Source organism: Chiloscyllium plagiosum, unplaced genomic scaffold, assembly GCF_037043375.1.
Source record: "Chiloscyllium plagiosum isolate Xiang-an unplaced genomic scaffold, Cpla_swu_hap1 HiC_scaffold_51, whole genome shotgun sequence".
Classification (NCBI taxonomy): Eukaryota; Metazoa; Chordata; class Chondrichthyes; order Orectolobiformes; family Hemiscylliidae; genus Chiloscyllium; species Chiloscyllium plagiosum.
This window is the reverse complement of record NW_028270189.1, coordinates 36243558-36251471: the sequence shown is the minus strand read 5'-3', so window position 1 is coordinate 36251471 and position 7914 is coordinate 36243558. Positions and strand designations below refer to the sequence as shown.

Sequence of the window (7914 nt, the reverse complement as noted above, 5' to 3'; positions counted from 1 at the left end):
TGGGCAATTGTTGGTGTATGTGCAGGGCTGGTCAGGGCCAGGAGGGAGGCTGTGCGTGTGTGGGGTTAATCTGTCATTGGCAGTTTCCTCCCTATGGGAACAGAACTCAGGGAAATGGCCCCTGCCCTGATATCGTGACAAGTAGTCGGCTATCAGTGGGGGGAGCATTTTGCAGAAAGTTATCAGAACTCGTGTGAATATTCAGGAATGTTATGGAAAACAACACAGATGGGCCTGCAATTAAAGTTCTAATTTGGTTCATCTTAGTTCAATCAGATATGATTTGGTCAGTGTTTGCAGGATGGTTCTCATCAGAGGGTCCGTGTGGGGGAAATAAATAAAATGTTCCAGATTGGGGGAAAAAAATCAGTTTGGTTCTGACCAGGAAGGAAGCCTGGGAGATGGGGGGAGGATTCACCAACATCCAGGAGGCTCCGAGTCAGACTCATTGATTTGATTAGATTAGATTTCCTACAGTGTGGAAACAGGCCCTTCAGCCCAACTAGTCCACACCGACCGTCGGAAGAGTAACCCACCCAGAACCATTTCCCTCTGACTAATGTACCTAACACTATGGGCAATTTAGCATGGCCAATTCATCTGACCTGCACATCTTTGGATTGTGGGAGGAAACCTTTTTTTGGTTCTTAGTCTGCAGGCAGGAGCTAGGAAGCTGATTTCAAAGAGAAGAGAGAGTGTCTGAGAACTGGGTGTGGAGGAAAAATGGTGAGGAGATTGGTTTGGATTTCAGTTCACAGAAGAGAGCAATTGTGAGACTGAGATTTAAAGCTTTGGGGGAGCAAAGAAACTACAATTTAATACTATCACTGTCTTATGAATTTCCATCCTGTGTTAACGGTGGTGACTTGTCTTCTCAGTTGTAGGGTTCTGAAAAGGCGGATTTGTGGATGAGAAATTCAAATTGAACTTCCTGTTCAGTTTTGATAGTTACTTGATCCGTGCCGATCTGAATATCATTTGGCCTTTTCATGTGGAAGGAAAGGTGTGTATTCTGTCCATGGGCGAATATTTCAAATGTCAGTGTGTCTGGAAAAAGTACTGAGACACAGCCAAGTCCATGTTAGCGTGGTGACTGTGGAGAAAGAGTTCATTTGTTGTTAAAAGTCTGAAAAAACATGGCACATTTCCCAGGAACGATTAAGCTACAGATTTGTTTTGTATGAGGACAAAGTTTTAATTAATCATGCAACCAGAAACACACAAGGATGCCTGCAGTATGGAAAATGCTATGAAAACGGGATTGTTGTAAAGGAGTTGATTATCGATCGTGGCTTGTAATCCATTGGCGTTGTCACGTCAGTTCCAGCGCCGTGGGGAAACACTGGAAATGTGATGAGTGCAGTGTAGGTTTCAGTTATTAAACTGGAAAAAGTGCAGAAGAAATTTACAAGAATTTTTGCCAGGGCTCAGGGGTCTGAGTTAAAGGGAGAGGTTGGACAAGCGAGGATTTTTTTTTTTGTTTAGAGCAGAGGAAACAGAGGGGGAATGTTTTCTGGAAGTGTATAAGACCATGAGAGGCCTGGGTAAGGTGAATGCATTCAGTCTTTTTCCCAGGGAATCAAGGAGTGGAGGGCATCAGTTTAAGGTTAGAGGAGAAATTATGAAAGGGAACCTGAGGGGCACATGTTTTACACAGAGGGTGCTATGTATATGGACTGAGCTGCCAGTGGAAGTGCTTGAGGTGGGTACATTAACAACATGTAAAAGACATTTGGACAAATACATGGATAGGAAAGGGTCAAAAGCAGATGGGTCAAGTGCAGGGAAATGGGGTTAGTGTGGATGGACATTCTAGTCAGTATTGGCCAGTTTGGGCCAAAGGCCTGTCTCTGCTGTAGGACTCTGACTCTAAGTATATTTACTATTTCTCCCGCTATCTCTGGTAGCAACCTGGGATGTATTCCATCTGAGCGACGAGTCTTATCTACCTTTAGCTCCATTAACTTGCCCAGCTCTAACACTTTCGTGATAAAGGTTGTTTCTTGTTCCTCACCTTCCTCAGTTTCCTTATCATTTACTGGCATGTTCTTCGTGTTCTCCACTGTGAAGACTGACTGCTGTGAAGACTTCCTGAACCCTGCTGGATAGGAATAACTGGGCACAGAACTCTGAGAGGTCTTCTTTGAGTCTTTATTAATGAGACATGGCAGTTACCTGGATAGTGTACATGCAGAACACCTCCAGGCAGCATCAGGTAATACATCGCCTGTCCGATGTGCCGCTCCCATTCTTATACCTTTGTGGTTTGTGGTTTTGAATGGACGCTGTCTCTCAGTATTATCTCCACGGCAATGGCAGTTTAAAAGTTGAGTTCAGCCCAGCACTGATTGGTTAAACCACAAAACCCCTCCCCCACGCCCCTGTGGCTCAGTCAGGTATCTGACAGGCGCTTCAGTTTCAGTGGGGCTGTCTGTCAGGATTCTGATGTGAAAGAGCCGGTGTTGGAACGGGGTGGACAAAGTTAAAAACCACACATCACCAGGTTATAGTCCAACAGGTTTATTTAGAAGTACAAGCTTTTGGAGTGTGCTGTGATTTTTAACTTGATCAGGATTATCTCTATGGTAACGGTTAAGTGCTTCAACAATTACAGAGGCCATATGTTCCCCACACAATAGGTTCCCCTCTCGCAGTGTAAACTGCTATTCTGTCCCTGGGGATAGCTACTCATCACTTTTCTCCCCCAATCCCATCTAGCTTTCTGTTGATCTTTAAAGTTTTTCTCATCTCCTAGTTTCTCCTTGGTCTTTGCCAATTTGTATGCTTTCTATTTCAATTTCATAGACTCCCTTATTTCCTTAGCCATCAATGGCAGATTACTCCTTTTCCTACAGTCCTTCCTTTTCACTAATATATACTTTTGCTGAGCAGTTTGAAAAAATTCTTTGATATTTCTCCACTGTCCGTCAACTGTCCCACCGTAAAGTCTTTGCTACCAGTCTACATTAGCCAACTCCTGTCTCATCTTATTGTAGTCTCCTTTGTTTAAGCACAGAATCTGTATTGGATTTAATCTTCCCGCTTTCCAACTGTATTCTAAATTTGACCATATTTATCACAAGTCTTTTATCAGATTACGAGGTGAGATGATGTTACCTGGGTGTTTTGGTTTTCATTGTCAAAGACCTTGGCTTTGTAATAAAGTACAGGATAGATATTCACAACAGAGTATTCTGGACGGTGTGAATTTACTACACAATCAAAAACCATAAATCACTGTCTCCCCTCAGTTTAAAATTGCAAAATCATTATCTCCTACACGCTTCCTCATCTTCTAAGTTTGAAATGCTAATCCCCCTGACTATCCTACTTTTCCCGAAAATCTCCTTTGGCGAAGGTGGTGATTTTTGGATTCAGCTTTCCAGTTATTAACGTAAGAAGATAAGCACTGGGCACAGGAGAGGGAATGCAGCCCTTTGAACCAGCTCCACCATTTAATACCATGATGACTGAGCTCACCTCGGTCTCAGCTGGATTTTCCCGCCTGCTCTATCTCACCCTTCAACTCATTGAAAATTAAAAATCTGTATCTCTTCATTAAATTTGCTCATTGTTCTGGCATCCACCGCATTTTGAATAGGGAATTCCACAGATTCACAACACATTGAGTTAGGTACATTCTCCTTCATGAGAATACAATAGAGTTCTTATAGTGCAGAGTCCACACCAACCCTATGATGAGCCTCCCATTCAGACCCACCCATTCCCTGTAACCCTGCATTTCCCGTGGCTAATTGCCTAAACAGCACATGCATGGAAACTGGGCAATTTAACATGGGCAATCCACCTAATCTGCACATATTTGGTCTATGGGAGGAAACTGGAGCACGGTTGGAAACTCGTACAGACATGGGGGGGAATGTGTAAACTCCACACAGTCGCCTAAGGCTGGAATCAAACCCAGATCGCTAACGCTGTGAGGCAGCAGTGCTAACCACTCAGCTACCTCTGCTTAAACTCTGCTCCTCCTTATTAACCTCTCTATCACCCAATTTGCTGAATCTATATTCCTCACGTCAGAAATCAGGTCGTGGAAACGAATGTCTCAGTGAAACCCAATGACAGCCCATATGTCCTGTGTGTGTGAATGGGGATTTGATAGACAACACCCTCCAGCCCACACTTTTCATTCACTTTCCAGAGACAGGGCTCAAGTAGCTTCCTGGGGACTACAACTCCCACAATCCCTGAGGCAGGGACCACACGTGAGTGGGGAAACCCGGCACTGTCCATGTACAGAATGTGGGTGGGCTTTGGAGCATGTGCTTTGGGGTACCTAGCGGAAAGTACTTCACACTGTGATTGGCTGGAGGAGTAACATATCAGCTTTTAGTATTGATCTGCCGGGGAGTTAAGGTGTCACCACACCCACGTGGGACCAAGTTCCATCCCCAATGCCTCATAATGCTGGGAATCGACCAATGGGAAACCAAGGAGGATCTAACCCATTCTCCCAGACTGAAGGTTCCTCTTCTGTCCAGGATCTGCCACCTCCCTGTCTGTTTCCTTTTGTTTCATTCTGCTGTTACATTATTGACTTGCAGCAACTGAAGGGAAAGGAAGTGAACCCAGAAAGGGTGCAGAGTCTAACCAGGGACGGGAAGTGGTGGCATGGATCTGTTTATCAGTTACTCCATGAGAATGGGGAGGGTGTACATTAGGGGGTAGCAGAGTCAGAATGGAGGGAGAGAGTAAGTGGGCTGCAGGGTTACAGCTTTAGGGAAAGACTGGGAAAAAGATATTCCAGAGAAACTAAAATTGCCTGTTCTGAATTTCTAACCTGTACATATTCCTTTATATAGGGTGCTAGATTGTGAAGATTCACAGACTGAAATCTCAAAATCATGTGCAGACCGTGATTAAGTTAATCAGCATTTGACGAACCAAAGACTGAGAGTCAATCGGCCAAAATCCTGCAACACTCTCCCTCACAGCATTGTCGGTCTATCTGCGCCAAATGAACTGCAAATGGTTCGAGACAGCAGTTCACTACCATCTTGTCAAGGGTAACTAGAGATGGGGAATAAATGCTGGCTGAGCCAGTGATGCCCATATCCTGGAAATGGTTTCTATCTCTATTTACTGAAACCTGATTGTTACTGCAGGATGATGATGGATGATGAGTGCATGCATCACATTACCCCTGCCTACACCCACACAGTAACACCGCAACGGCACTGGAACAAAAGGCAATGAAGCTAAAGGAGGACTTAGATATAGTTCTTAAAGGTAAAGGCATCAAAGGGGATTGGAGCACAGCAGGAACAGGAGACTGAGCTGGATGGTCAGCTGTTTCCCATTGAATGGTGGCGCAGGATTGAAAAGCCGAAAGCCCCCCTCCTGCCCCTATCTCCCAGGTCTGTATGTAACCATGGAACCCGGGTAGGAAGGAGTGGGCAGGACAGGGACTCTCCAGGAGATTGCACTTCCACATCAGTTTTCAGTGAGGGATGGTTTGATGGACTTTGTTTAACATTTGTCTTTAATGCAAAGTTTGTAAATTTGGTTTTAAAACATGTACGAGTTTATTCCACGATAAATGAAACAAAAAGAAAAGAAACAAAACGATCTGAATATAACAGTTTTAAAATTTCAACGCCGTATAAAACAAAATCCCGACGACTCCCGGACACCATCACTTTCCAGTTTCTCAAACTCCAGGAGATATTCCCCCCCCGTCGGAACCTTTGGTTTGATTTAACTGCTTTTCAGTTCTCGTTGTGTGAGCTGTGGAGTTTTCTTTTTTCCCCATTTCTCCGACCCAGAAGTGTTATCACAGCAACCTTCCCACCATCAAAATCATCATTTCGCCATAAAAGCAGTAAACCACCTGAATAACCAATTGAATATTTATAAACAAAGCCCATTATGGGCAAAGCAAACCACTACAAGTGGCAGAGTGGGAAAGGACGTAATCAAAGTAGAGTTGGAGGTGAGGGGGCAGCGCTGGAGATAAAGGGGTGCCCACCTCTATCTAAAGGCATCAAGAGCACTGATACACACCACATGCTCCTTCTCCAAGGACACCCTGCTGTGTAGCCTTTATCCTCAATCATAGAGTAGAATCCCTACAGTGTGGAAGGAGAGCATTGGCCCATCAAATCCCACCAACCATCCGAAGAGCATCCCACCCAGAGCAATCCAGAGTAACACTGCATTTCCCATGGCTGATCCACTAGTCTACACAATCCTCGACACTATGGGCAATTTAGCACGACCGATCCACCTAACCTGCACATCTTTAGTCTGTGGGAGGAAACCAGGGCACCGGGAGGGGACCCACACTATCATGGGGAGAATGTGGGAACTCCACACAGGCCGTTGGCCAACCCTGGACTCCGACCTTATACCTGATGTTGTGAAGCAGCAGTGCTACAATCACAATTTAAATCAAAATAGATGGCCCCTTCTCATTGTCACATTGCTGTTTGTGGAGACTCACTGCCCAGATAGACATCTCAAAGTTCAGAAAGTGGCAATATAAATTCAGTCAACTCCAGCCCAGTTAATGTGATTAACAACCACAACATCAATACTCCAACAGTGTCATCATGAACACAGTCCAGTCCTGACTCTGATGGACAGTAACATCAGAATCAGAGTCCTGCAGTGATGTGTGAACTCTACCCCACACGGAGCAGGTGGATGACCACTTCCCTGTGTCCACTCACTGGGCTCTCAGTCGTGTTGAAGACTCAGCAAATCCCTTGTCACGCAGTGACGATCCTACCCAGTGTGAACGCGCTGGGGTCTCAGGGGACAGGATGAATAATTGAATCCTCTCTTCCACACTGAGCATCTGAATGGCCTCTCCCCTGTGTGGGCTCGCTGGGGTCTCAGGGGGTGGGATGAATCACTGAATCCCCTCTCACACACTGATCATCTGAATGGCCTGTCCCGTGTGGGCTCAGTGGTGTCTCGGGGGGTGATGCATTTGAGTGAATCTCTCCCCACACGCTGGGAGCAAGTGAATGGCCTTTCCCCAGAGTGAGCTCTCTGGGGTCACTGCAGGTAGTGCATTTGAGTGAATGTCTCCCCACACTGTGAGAAAGTGAATGGCCTTTCCCCAGAGTGAGCTCGGTGTTTCAGCATTTCAGAGGACCTAGTGTATCCTTTCCCACACACTGAGCAGGTGAATGGCCTCTCCCCAGTGGGAATGCACCGATGTCTCTGCAGGTGAGAGATTTGAATGAATTATTTCTCACACATGGAGCAGGTGAAGGGTCGATATCCTCTGTGCCCTCTCTGGTGCCTCAGCAGATTGTAAGATTGAGTAAATCCCTTCCCATACGTGGGGCAGGTGAATGGCCTCTCCCCAGTGTGACTGTGTCAGTGTGTGTCCTGCTGGGAGGGGTAAGCGAATTCCTTCCCACAGTCCCCACATTTACATACCCTAGCCCTGGTCCCGTCCCATTGGTGTCTTCGCAAATCACATGACCGGTTAAATATTCAACTGCATGCAGAGCAGAGGAATTATTTCTCTGGGCTAGGCATGCTGCTTTCCCTTTCCATATTACCGATAAGGATCAGGACCTGCGGAATTGGACGACTCTGCAGTTGATGTGATGTTAAAGCTGAGTTTCCCATGTGGAACTTTCTCTCTGTAAAAAAAAAGTTTCTCCATATCATTAATACAACTCCCAACACCAGCTCTCCCTTCAGTTCTCCTGAATTTCTAATTTTGGACTAATGCAATGACCTCAGTAATGTGCCTTTCTCTCACTTGTTTCTGAAAGTAAATTAGGACCATTTTGAATAACTTTACAAGAAGGACCCACACCTATTCTATCATGTACGAGTTCTAATCCATGGGAAGTTTGTTGCCAGCTCCGATGACAGTCATAATGCTCCGACCACTTCACCGGAGCCAGTGCAAGTTAATTCTAACAATTA

General features: G+C 45.5%; 1 long non-coding RNA gene across 1 annotated transcript; it reads left to right on the top strand.

The window, feature by feature from the left end:
* Positions 1–896: 896 nt before the first annotated feature.
* On the top strand, positions 897–5580 carry LOC148135159 (uncharacterized). Its single transcript, XR_015755445.1, has 3 exons — positions 897–1003; positions 2024–2215; positions 4824–5580. It is a non-coding gene; the product is annotated as an uncharacterized LOC148135159 (long non-coding RNA).
* The last annotated feature ends 2334 nt before the right edge of the window (positions 5581–7914 follow it).